Consider the following 13,391-nt stretch of genomic DNA (forward strand, 5'->3'; position numbering starts at 1 on the left):
AGCTGTGTACTTCAGGAAAGGATTAATTTTATCCCAACAGTGCCTGTTTCATGCCATATCTTACAAGTATTTATAGTGGAAACCCTTAAAGGGAAACCAAACTTTTATCTGCATAAAAGACAGCTGGCTGTGATAGCTTGCCACAAGGTGTACACTTGTACAAGGTCACGTGATCTACCTCCATGGTCATTTGTCAGGTTCTTTGAACAAGAAAATCCAGGGAAGCTGGTGGGGATTCAGGTTACACTGCAGACATAGGGGCAGATGTTTGCATGTGGCTGTTGTTTGCAAAGAACAGTTTTGTCATAATAAATTATTGAATCATGAAATGAATTTGCACATCTGCAAAACCAAAGGACAGGGAGAATAGGTGGCTTTCAGTCCCACAGCCCTTGTGCTCATTGCCTCAGGCACTGGGGCCTGAGGTGGACTGTGGCTCTGCCATGGGGGGACCAGCTGAGAGAACCCCCTGTAGCAAATGTCATATACTCCTGTCCCAAGCAGGAGTCACAAAGAAAGTCACAGGGAGGAAATGGAGGCCTGTCAGGAAGCTAAAGTGCCATATCTTGTTTTGTGTGGTACTAACATTGCAACCTGGCCTGATGGGAACATGACAATAATCTGCAAGGTACTGCAGTAGACACAAGGACAGTTTCCTGAAATTTGGGAGGTCAGCACTGGGGATCCTCTGGTGTCTCTGCTTTCTCACATAACATGTTTCAGCCCCTACAGTGAGGCAAATTAACCTTTTCCCTTGGACTGGCAATGCTTTTATAGCATATCATGAATCCTCTATTTCCTACTTCACTGAAAACAGTTGCACCTTCTCCTGGGAAAGGGAAATTGATTGTAAGGAGCTCAAAGAACAAAAGCTGAGCAGGTGGCTTTCTAGATTATACAGTTTTCTTGGCAAGAGCTGCTTCTCTGAGCAATGTGCCTGCCTGCAAAAGAGTAACACCAAGAGCACTCTAATTCCCTGGGACAGGAGCAGCAGCAGCTGGAGAGTGAAGGTTCTGCAGAGTGAAGCTGAAAGGATGAATCTGTTTAACTGCACATCCCATTAAAACCGGCGGCTGGACTGAAAATTGCCTCTAACGGCATCCAGAATGGCTGAGACGTCAGACAGGGATTTAGAGCGGTTGCCTGTGTGATTATGTCTGCCAGAGAGACTCAGTGTGGAGCACAGCCCTGCCTCTGCCTCCTGCCAAGACACAGGGTCACCCCTGGAGCACGGACAGAGAGGGGCAGTGGGGCCTGGCACGTGCCCTGCTCAGCACTGGGGATGATGCACGGGCACAGGGGAGATGCCAGAGCAGGGTGAACTCGTGCTGTACTTTAGCAAGTGAATGTCTTCATCTTGGAAAAGGCACCTCAATCCTGTGAGGTCCCTGCTGAGTGCTTAGTATGTGCCAGACAGCAGTGGAATAGGCCATAAAAGCACTGTTTCTGTAGTGCCCATTCTTCCAGGAAGGGAGAATTTTGTCCTCTTTTCCTGGAAGAGCTCCTGTGGGACTCCTGGACTCCTGTGGCTGGGACTGTTATTATTTTACTGTTTATTATTTTAACAGTATTGTAGCCTGCAATGTTTCTGCTTCCTGTATCCATCAGCTTGCACTCCCTGGACACACGAGGGACATGAAGGCAGTGCAGAGTTTGGCTGATGGGGACCTGAGGTCTGTGGCAGAGCAGGGAACCAAACTTCTCCCCAGGAATGCAGTGCAGCTCTTTGCCTTTCCCATGCAGCCCTGTCCTCTGTGAACTTCCAAGTCCAAGATAAAGTTTTAACTGCAGGATCAAGCTTTTCTTTAAGACAGATGACAGAGAGATGATGAGGGATAAAGGTAATTAATGACATCAGTCTGTCTTTCAAATACAGGTTGTTTTGCAAGTGATTGGAGAGAAACTTCTGAAAGCAGAATTTAAGCAGGCATAAGATTAGCCATGATTAGTAAGGATTTTTGCCTGGTAGCCTAAATCTAATGTCTTTCAATTAGTAATCATTCTTTTAGGTCAATGAATCTTCTTTTAAGAAGGAAAAAAATACAGGTTATACAAGAGAGTTCAAGAGTGTCACTTATCATGTGAAAGGGATTTAGAGCTGTTTCCAGCATCTAAACTGCTTCCACCATTTAAGGGAACCTATACTGTTATCTCAGAGGAAGCCACAGAGACATCTCTTGTGCTATGCTGATGCACATATGGAGAGTCGACCAAAAATGTTTCAGTTACAGAATTTTCCAGGTCTCTTCATATAATGGTATCTGAGCTCATCCTTTAGGATGCGATCACATACTTTTTTTCCTCAGAGATTGTTCTATGTGGAAACCCCAGTCTGCATAGTCTGAGCACAGGCTGCAGGTCAGCAAACTCTGTGTGGACCAATGACTACACTTTGCTGCAGTGGAACTGCCCATGTATCACACTGATGGTGGGAGTTTTGTGCTGAAGGGGAGCACAGAAGACCAAAGGTTTCCTGCATCTGAAGCACATTCCTGCTATGGGTAGGGCATCCCTGCAAAGGGCTCTGCACTGGTAGTGGTGTGCTGTGAGCTGGGCGATGTGTGAGGTACCTTGTGTGAGCCTGTGGGAGGATGGCAAATGGCCTTCATGATTGTGTTCCACTGTACAGTGAAGGAGGTGAGCCAGAGTCAGGTGCCATGTGTACCCTCACTTCATGGAAAAGAGGCTTCTTTAACTGTACAAGAGCTGATGATCTTCAGTTGACTTTGCTTGACTGGGACAAGTGTCCTTTCATTTGTCATTTAGTATCATAGGCATTTCATCACATAGGCATTTCCTGGGGTCATTTCTCTATTCATCCTACAGACTCCATCACATTCTGTTTATTTCCAAGACCTGAGCAAATGCTGCAGGTACTCTCACCCTGCAGCAGCTGTGAGGCAAGGCCTTCCTTTAAACCTCAGGGAGAGATATTTGTGTTGTGTTGGAAGTCACATTTGTGAAGGGTTACAGTGTGAGCACAAGCAGTGACTGACTCAGCTGCTGTGCTGTTTGTTGGTTGCCTGTTTGTACACCAAGAAGAAACCTAAATTCCTCTCCCCAGTGGTTGAATGGTGTTTCATCATATAAGGACAACTAAAATAGCCTAGATCTGAAAGTTAATTAAGATCAAAATAATTAAGGTTAAAGTAGTTATGAATATGAGTATCTCCAACAGCATTTGATACAGTTTCGCAAATATCTTTTAAATTCAGGATTTGAGTTAATGGAGACTAAATTTCCTGTTTGACAAGTCCTGAGCTGGTGAACTGGTCATGGTTTCAGGGGAGCTCCCTTTGGTTTAATGCATGGCTACTGCTCAGCAATGGAAAACTGGCAGCAAGGTGAGAGAACAGGGCAATTAATTGAAATAAAGACATTCCAGTCTGAGAAACTGTGTTTTGTCAGTATGATCCCTTGTGCTTTGGTTGAGCTGTATGGCAGCGGTTCTTTTCCCAGCTCATCCCCAAGGCACAGATGATGTCAGTCTCGCACTGGAAAGTCATCTGGTGCACTGCTGAACTGGGTGGCCGTGTGAGCACAGCAGGGTATTGCACAGTTAGTCCCCAGCAGTAAATGTGGTGATGTGCTTTCATCACTCAAGTCTTGCCAAAGGGGAAAGAGGCGCACAGAGGTGCTGGCTGGTGGCCAGGGCTCTCTCAGTTCACCACCCACCATCCTCCCTGTTCCCAACCTCTGGAGCTGAGGACACCCTGCCAAGCCTGTCCATCATTGAAGGATAACATCTCTCCCTCACAAAAAAGCAGCCACTGAGGGGGTTGCAGCAGCAAGAACACAACTTGGGGACCTGAGCCAGCCCAATATCACACTGAGGGATGTGACTTCCTTAGAGCCTCCATCTCATCTGGCACCAGGGTTGAGAGCAGTATCTCTTATACCTCTGTCAGGTGAACTTGGCTGCTTCCCATGGCCTCTGGAGAACAGAGGCCATTTTCTTGCCTTCATCTCAGAGGGAGGTTTGGAATAGCATAAATGCACCTCAGCCTGGGAAGCTTTACTCTAGGTTTTGTGGGGAAGCACATTTTTCAGCCTGGAGTTTCTGGGTTTTGTACATTGCTCAGCCTGACCCACTGCTGAACTGGCAGCCTGTCCTCTGTTTGCATGAGCAGCTGAGAGGTTTTCTGGGCTTACTGAATGCCCTCCCAGCTCTAAAGGGGCTGTTCATCTCCCTGCTTGCTAAGGCTTTTGCACTGTGTTTTCTTCTGAAGCAGAGTTTGGTGGTGCAAACCTCTCTGTCACTGCTACTGAAATTGAGGCAAGTTGGAGAGCCCATACCACAAACACAGGTAAGATGGTAAAATGAGCCCTTTCTGTGACCTGTATCAAGAGAAGTCACAGGAATCGGTTTCCACTCTCTCAAATCATGAGGGCATGTGCATGACTGCTGACTAACAGAAGGGAGAGGAGAAGGAACTGGAGGCCTGGCGCCAACACAGTATGTTTCCATTCTGTGGAGAGTAACTTGTGCTGTGACTGTGTGGGAAATAAGGAGTGAATTTCTCACCTTGACTTCCGGATTGTATGGTTGAAGCCTTCCTGGATGGGGCAAAGCTGAACAAATGTGATTAGTTTGAATCCAACCTACCTTTTCACTGTACTCTGATGCAGACATGAAACAAGTTGTACAGCATTGGCATGATCTTCAGCCTGCTAATTTTTTCAATATTTATTTTACATTGTTTCAGATGTGTTTAAGGGAATATAATTTATTCACCACCCATCTGGCATCTTTATCTGAGCTTAATATTCATCTGTGGTTTGAGTAAAATTAATATTTCACACTTTAAATTATGCATGTACATTATGTATGATGCCAGCACTGCTGGCTTCACAGGCTCAAAGACCTGTGCAGTTACCTGAGTCTCACACATTTTTTGGTGTCTCCTATTAGATAATGGGGAACTTTTGCTGGCCTGCCAGAAGCCATGCCTGGCTGCAGCAGACCGTGTCCTGTAGGATACAGAGGGGAGGCTGGCAGAGCTGATCTGTGCTGGGAACTTGAGCCTTCTCCTTGAACAAAAACTGTGAGCCCTTTGTTTTCCCCTTCAGAACAGTGGGCTTTGCTGCTCCTCTTCCACCTCCATTTTCCCCTGGTTAGCAATTTCCTGACTGTGCTTTCTGTGTTTTATTCTCCCCTCTCCCTTTCTTCCCTTCTCTCCTGGTGCTGCTCCCTGGCAGTTGCCATAGATAACACCCTTATCTCTGCCTCTGCTTTTCTCTTCTGCCCCTCTGGCAGAACCAGTTGCATCATCCCAAATGTGCCAGCCTGCCCTGCTCTCTACCATGTGAACAGGCTGTCCTGCAGAATGATGAGCTGAGTACCCCTGTCCTGGATGGATGCCTGAGCCACTAGACTGTACTTCAGGCTCCCAGGAAGTTGCATTGATTGGTGCAGTGTAGTGAAGGGCACTGAATCTCCAAGTAGTAAATGGCAGGACCCAGAGTTCCTACTGGCTCTTCCCAGCTCTGTGCCTTGAAATCTCTTGTGACTGTCAGCCACATGTGACTGGACACGAACAGTGGCCATTTTCCATGGGGAGAACCCCCAGTGTCTCAGGGTCAGCTCAGAGGTGGCGTTTGGGGCTCCAAGGGCAGCCAGAGTCCCTGTTGTTTAGTCCAGGAGAAATCCTGTGACATTCATGATTTTAGGAGGCAGCACTGTCAGCCATGTGTGGCTGGATGCAGGCTGTGGCCATTTTCCATGGGAAAAAAAACCTCAATCCACCTTCTACCTTCATGCTGCCAGAGGCCCTGATCTCCTTAGGTGCAATGGCCAGAGTAGATTGCCAGTGTCTGTGAACAATGGAGTGCCATAAACCCCTGTTCAGTGGGGTATGCAGGAGAGAGGCAAAGAAGGAACAAGGGACATCATCAGGGACATTTCCCCCCCTCAATGCCCTGGTGTGAATTCAGGTTGCTGCAATCTGTAGTTGACTCATAGCAGCTCTGAGAGATTCAGTGCTGATGACTGGCTGAGAGATGAGAGGTAACTGGTTTTCCTCCCAATCTAATCTCACACCCCAGGGAGAAGAGATCATGTGGAAACAAAGCAAAATGCTGAGAGTTAGTGTCCTCTGCTGACCTCATGAATATGATTATCTGAAAGGATAACTTTTACTTGGCAGCTTTGTGCATGCTGTTCTGGGTTAAAATAATCAATATGCCTTCAAGAAGCTTATCCTAAATCCTTCTGACAAATTATTAATAGAAGTAATTTGAGCAGTCACACTATACAGAAAACTTAGACTTTTTCCTGTTCAAAAGCTTGGCTGCTGGGAATACAGTATGCAAGATATTAATTTTGCCTTACACTTCCCCAAAATTATTTTCTAACAGAAGAGAAGCTTTGTTTTTTTGAAGTGCAGTAAAAATAGCAATGCAGCCACTCCAAACTGAGTCTAGATTTGATCAGGTGCAGATAGATATGTGGAAGAGTCTGTATTTTCCTCCTGTGTTCACAGACATTTAGAGGAAATGTGTATTTATATGGCAAAAATGAACAGAACTTTGAAAAGTTCAGAAAAGGGAATTTATTTGAACAGTTTCTCAAGCACTGCAGGACAAAACCTGTCCTGCTTCCACCTACATTGGAATTAAGGAGGATATTATGAACTGAGTGATACTCCTAATGTGCAGTACCAGTTAATTGTTGGATGTTACAGAAAATATTCTCTTTGTCACCTTCAGTAGGGCACAGAGGATTTGACTAGAGGTGGAATCACAGAGAGATGACTGTCTTCCCTGCAGAGACTCAGATAGAAGAAACACTTTGACAGGGTAAATTAGATGCAGGACAAAGACCTTCTGATCACAGCTGGTTTCAATGGGCTTATTTGAATGGGAAAACTCTGAGCTGAGGGCAAACTTTGCTGATGACTCAGAGTTGTGTATTGCAGTAAAGGAATTGTAGGGTTTTTATTTTCAGTACTTCTGAGATTTCCTGTTCCCTACTGACACTGCTACTAAAATGTTAAAAAATCTGAAGGGATGGAAAACAGCCCACTTGTGATGTTTGCTTTCCTGCTGAGCAGCCACCAGCACGGCAATTTTGCCAATCAGTTAGAACCCTAAGAAAATTTTGCTGCAACTTTATAAAATCTGACTCTGTCCTTCAAAAGAGGAAGCATAGCCTATAGAGAACACATTGACTTGGCCTTCTGAAGCTTAAAGCTGAGTTTGAGATATCTTGTTTTGGGAAATGCCTAGTCCTTGTCCATGTCTTTAAAAAGTCAGAATGATACTTTTCTAGTGAGGCTGGGCTGTTCCTATTGCAAGTTCTTCCTGGCAGTGTCATCACTGTATGTTGAGGTCCTGCTACCACAGCATCTTGATATTGTCCGGAGAATTCTTGCTTTAACTGTAGGATACCTATAAAAATTGAAATGTGGCACGTGGAAAGTACAACACTAGTTCATATAAAAATGGCTTCTGTTGTCAAGTTATTCTCCAGGACATTGGATTGTGGGTCAAGGCTATTCAGCTGTTGGACAACTGTCACTGCCTCGGGATTTCAGGCTCTTACTGCTTTTGAAGATTGCTGTTTGTCCTGTGGCTGATGGATGAGTGTTTTGGCCCTCAAGCTGTCCCAGCAGCACTTCTGAGACACAGGATTTTAACTATGAAATAGTAAAAAAAAAAAAAGTCACTACTTTCTCCCCCTGTTGACTAGAGAAAAGAAGTCCAACAGGTAACAGCTTTGACATGAGCCAGATGTGGATATGTTTTCTCCAGAGCCAGAGGTTCAAACCCGGTTTATGGTGTTTATGGTCCCAGCAGCTGTACATGTGCACGTCCCCTCCGGGTGGCTGACCAGCTCTCCCATGGAAGCAGCCATTGACTCCAGAGCCTGTCTGGTTCCCCGGGTGGCTGCAGCAGCACCATGGTGGGAGTGACACTTTTAATGTTACAGCACTGCTGAACCATGTTGCTGGAGCTGAAATAAAACCGAAGTGGCTGAAGCCAGCGGCTGTGCTGGCTGGGTGAAAGATGTTCCAGATGTCCCAATCACTGTGCAATTTCCAGAAATAAATCTGCATTTCTTCTCCCACAGTATTCTGAAAAAAGCTGCAGGGCAGCAGCACGAGACACAGGTGGCCAGTGGCTCCAGCACACCCCAGTCCTAATGGGAAATCTAGTCTAAGCACATAAAAGTCTGTCTGTGTGCATCTGTGTTAGAAGCAGACACTGAATTTTTCACTTCTTTCTCATGCCAGAGGGGCTGTCTGCTCACCTGGCTCACCATGAGCATTAGGAAGTCTCTGGGGCAGCCTGAGCACTGGCTTGTTGAGGGCTTGTTTTGGGAAACTCAGCATGACCTCACCTTTGTAGGCCATCGTGCCTGTGCTGTCACTGCCACACCCTGTGGTGCTTATGGACAGGGCCCAGCACAGCCCTGTGGTACTGTTATCCTGGCTGGGTTAGCATGCACAGCATCTGCCTCTTCCAGAGACAGATCACAAAGCAAATGAGATTAATATGTCCCATACTAACACATCATCAGTAACCAAACATACAAGGGAAGAAGTGGTGACTTCAATGGAAGTCATCTGAGTGAAGCCAAAAGGTGCTTGTAAATGTCCACTTCTTCTTACCAAGATACTGTTTGGGGAAAAAAAAAAAAAAGTTGCATTTTGAGCATAAACTCGACCTTACTTTAGGGTTGCAGAGTCCCAGAAGTTTTTGTGTTTGTTTGATTGTTTGTTCCTTCTTGCACTGATTTCCTGGCTATTCCTGCTTAAAGGCTTTACTGGACAATGACTGAATCCTTTTGGCTTGCCTGCCAGAAAGCAGATCATCACAAGAAAAATATTTCATGTGTCACATTTTGCAGACAAACCCGAAAAGAACTTGGATGCTTCTCTTCCCCTGAACTTGCTCCCAGATCTCACAGGCCATTTTATTCAAGCAATGTGGCAAAAGCCTGCATTGCAGTGACTTCAAAGGAGCCTCAGTGAGCCATCTTTATTAAAGATTGGCCCATACTCCAAGGAGAAACCTGAGTTGTGCTGCCTTTGGGCACAGAAGTTATGATGCTTCTGTTTCATGTAAGGTCCCATTAAAGGGTTTGTGTGACCAAGTGTGCAAGGCTCAGCACTGATGTTAAATGGACCCTTTGTACACAATGTTTTATGCCCCAAAAGACAGTGTATTCAAATGCTGATTGTAACAATAACCTGTCTCCTGCAACAAAAGTACTGAACAAGATGCTGGATCAAAGTAATCTCTTGGACCTGATTACAGTTTCCTTATTTTGAGACCACTGAGTCAGAAACAAGTTCTTCCTGAGCATGCTGCACTCTCAGCAGCTGGATGTCCACCACGTAAAGATTCTGGTGCTGTTTCAGGAACTCTGCTCAGTGCTTGTTTCCCAGGAGAGGTCTGAGGCAAGGGGTTGATGACCTTGAGGTATGACCTAACCCCAAAACCAGATCTCTGGGTTATCACTTTCTAATGGAACGTTGCAATGAGGTACCTGGCAATGAACCTGTTTTAATTATAGTGATCCATAAAATCTTAATGTCTGACACTAGGATTTGCAATGCCATTTGTTGGTCACCACGCTGTCTAAGCCTGCTCTCTCAGGCAGGTTTCCTCACTAGAGCAGGGAGAAGTTGTGTCCTGATGTCTGGATCTCTCTGGAGGCCTGAGAGTATTTGCCCTCAGCCAGGTGGGTGGCTGGGCAGAGGTGTGGCCTGGGAGGCCACAGTTGCAAAGGGCTTGTTGCACCTGCCTCCCCACTTGGGGCTGGGTAGTCTCAGTTTTGAGGCCACTGGGTTTTGAGTATGAGGCTGATTCTTCAGAGGCAGCATCTGTTCTTAGCTCTATTTCAAAGTTTTGTGCAAATTCTCTAGCAAAAGTAAAGTTTCATGAGGAAAGTCTAACCACAAATCAGCAGAGTGGTAAAAAGGAGTGGGTAGGAAAGAAACCTGCTCACCTCCAGTCTATTTTAATTAAATGTTGTGAAGTAAAGGGGCCCTAACTATGCCAGTCAAGTATCCTCAGAAGAATAGAAATATCTGCATGTTTTATCTTCAATAACACTGGGGTTTTTTCACTTTTCTATAGGGAATTAAGCTGCTCTTTCATGAGGTGGATCTGGGGCAGTACGTGCCTGTGTCCTAAATTCCTGGTAAGGGGAGAAGAGTTATGTAACTGGCACGAGGAGATCAAAACTCCTGCTATGCTGGGCTCACTCAATAAAAATGGTATCAGGGGAAGATACATGCCAAAGAAGGCTTAAATAAACAGCACAGAGGCAGTGGACCTGAATGACATATGTAAGGGTTACAGAGAAGACACAGTAACTTTAGTAGTGATTTAAGAGTTTAAAGGAGCAATGGCAGATTAGGGGTAAATCCAGTGTTCATCTGTATGTTGCAAACAGCTGATTATTTTCATAAGAAAGTTTTTTTGCTTTGCTTTTGTTTTTTTCTATCCAATCTTAGCTGTCTGGTGTGAAATTTGGCAGTGTGTGTTGGATCAGAGAATGTTCCCACTGAAACCCAGTGTAAAGGCTTCCACAGGCTTGTCAGCTTTCCAGGATCTATCAAACTTCACAAATATTTATCAAGCAGATAAACTTTCACAGCAACTTATTCTAAACCATTGAAGTTATTTCTTGGAAAAGATAAAATTTGTTAAGAAAAGAAACCCTTTTAAAATTTCCTAAGAGATAGCACTCCAATGACAACTAGCCTCCTAAAGGCCCAGCATAAAAAGGAAGAATAGCATGGTATTTGATTTCCTGAGTGCTAAGAAACAAACTAAGAACAACAAATATTGTCCTTGTTTGGTTTGAAATGGAGCCATGCACATGCTGGCACTCCTGTGCAGTCCTTGCAGTTCTGTGGTGTTTCCTCACCGTGCTTGGAGCCTTCACACAGGCATTGTGTGTGTGTGTCTCTGTAGATATTTGGAGCTACCCAAAGAGATTTACACTGCTCACCTTTCCTGTTGTAAATATAGATGGGCTGCAGCTCCTTTCTAAAACCTGCTTGGTTTTACCAGGTTTTTAAAGAGTTATTCTGATGTGTCTGAAAAACAAGAGGAAGACTATAGCCTATCTTATATTATTCATGTGCTTGCTATGTTTTGGCTTTCTCAGAATTTGGTGTAACAGAGGTACATTTTCATTGCTCAGATCCCCCTCTCTTCCTCAAGCCTAATAAAAGCCAGCTATAAATCTGCCATGTAGTGCTTTCACAGTGCTGGGGCACACACAAGAGGGGGTCTGATGGACAAATGTACTTGGTAAAAGGCCAGATTAACTAGAAGGAATTCCAAGTTAAACAGAGACGCTTTAACAAATTTCCATTGGGCTCTGATGAGGTTAGAGCAGGATATGTGAAGGGCAAAATAATCTCTCAGCACTCAATAGGAGCAGAAGGTCTATAAACTCATTTGGCATTTCTTGCTCTTTGCCTCCCATTTCTGGTCTGAAAATTGTAAAGGCCCCAGCCTCTTCAGAGCCTCATCACTGCAAAAAGGCACTCCTCCCTGGCAGTCTTAGCTGTCTTTGGAACAGAAGGATCCACTGGAATTGCCCCTGGTGTCCCTCAGTGGGGATTGCAGAGTCTCAAAGTTGACTGTGAAAATGAGAATATGTCCACCTCTGTTAAATGTCAGTGTTTTCAGAGATGTGGAAAGAGATACCAGAGGATGTGGGGAGATAGGAAAGATAATGTTGCTTGCTTTTCCATTTAGGATTGGGATAGCTGAGTTTCACAGAGGTGTTCTGAGTCCTACCACTGCTTGGAAATGAAAACCAGGGTGGGAAACAAAGGCTTAGCTATAGCAACAGTGCAGCTGGGAATGCTCATTACAAACAGCGTGTGTCAATATGGTGGTGTGGAAAAACTCATCAGTACCTCTACTACCTTTCAAGAACTCGTACCTTCATTCCCTCCTCTTGGTATACTCTTGCAATTTGCTGCTAGGCGGCCTTGTGCCTCCTGCTTTGTGTTTGTTCTCCTACTCCTGGCCCTTGGTTCTTCAAACAAACTTTTCTGCCAATCTGGTACACACTAGACATCTAATTTTAGAGAAGAAATAGTCCCAGGTGTTTTTCTGACTTGCACTGTAATACATTTTTCTTGATTTTCTTGGCAGCTTGATTTTTAATCTTCCAAAAGTGATGTAGCACTTGGAAAAGCAGACTCATTTGGGCCTCCTTTACCTGCTGTTTCACATTTCTGTGATGAGAATTACAGGTAAAATCACATTTCAAAGTCTTTATTCATGGCCTGAAGGTTAATACAAAGGGGTCACCCTCTGTATTTTCCTCAAATCTTAGCAGGAATACTTGGCTCCTGTGTATGTCACAATTTCTGTGCCATACCAGCTATTGCCTGGTTGTTACAGAAATCCGAATAGAGAATCACTTGGTTGGAGGTAAAGCTGAGCTGTGATATGTGTTGTTTGATCTTATCAAACACAAGTGTGAGGCTAAAATCCAACAAGAGTGATGATTTCATCCTTTAGATACCAAATCTAAATATTCCAATTTTGTGAGGAGAAAAAAAGACACCATTTTGTATCTGTGTGGGATGTTGTTGGTACTTTTTCTGTCTCCTACCTGAATGCTGGCACCTGAGGATTACATTTTTCTTATTGACTCCTTTTTCTCAGCTGAGTTTACAGCATCTATGCTGAGCTCTTATGGCATGATCTAAAACCTGCACAAAAGGATAAAATATTTTCAGAAAACATATTTTTAACTTTAATGCCTGTGGTGTCTTTTTACAAAGAATTTGCTGTGATTTAGCAGCATGACTACTGTATAACATGCTATAACTAGCACGATCTACCTAGCTTTGTAGAGAGATGTAATAAAAAGTAAAGACAAAATGGCATGGTCTTGGGAAAACAGAATATGCAAGAAGACTGAGAAAACCTTATTTTTTATTTCTTCTCCATATCATCAGCAGGTTTAATAAGAAACATAACTTCTCTAAAACCTCATATAAAACCTTGGATAGAATCACTGCAACCTTACAGAACAAGACACACATTACAGTAGGATGTCTTGAAACACCCTTTTCTTTGTTTATATGTAGTATCCCTGGGAAGAAAGAAACATGGCTTTCATTTACAAATGAATCACTGATTGTCTGAGCAACAGTTTAAAAAAAAATAATAGCAAAAAGCAAGAAAAAGGCACAGCAGATATTTTGATGACTAGTCAAACAGCAGAGAGCAGTCTCTCTTGCCAGGTGTGCATCATTCTAATGCCACTCTGTTGTCCCCCAAAGGACCAGTGTGGTTTGTAGCTGTACACAAGTACTGGGGAGTGGCAGACTCTCTTACAAATACAGCCCCTCTCACCTCTTTGTTCTTGGTATGTGCCAGCCATGATCAGCAGAGTATAATGA

This window comes from Vidua macroura, chromosome 7 (assembly GCF_024509145.1).
Source record: "Vidua macroura isolate BioBank_ID:100142 chromosome 7, ASM2450914v1, whole genome shotgun sequence".
Classification (NCBI taxonomy): domain Eukaryota; kingdom Metazoa; phylum Chordata; class Aves; order Passeriformes; family Viduidae; genus Vidua; species Vidua macroura.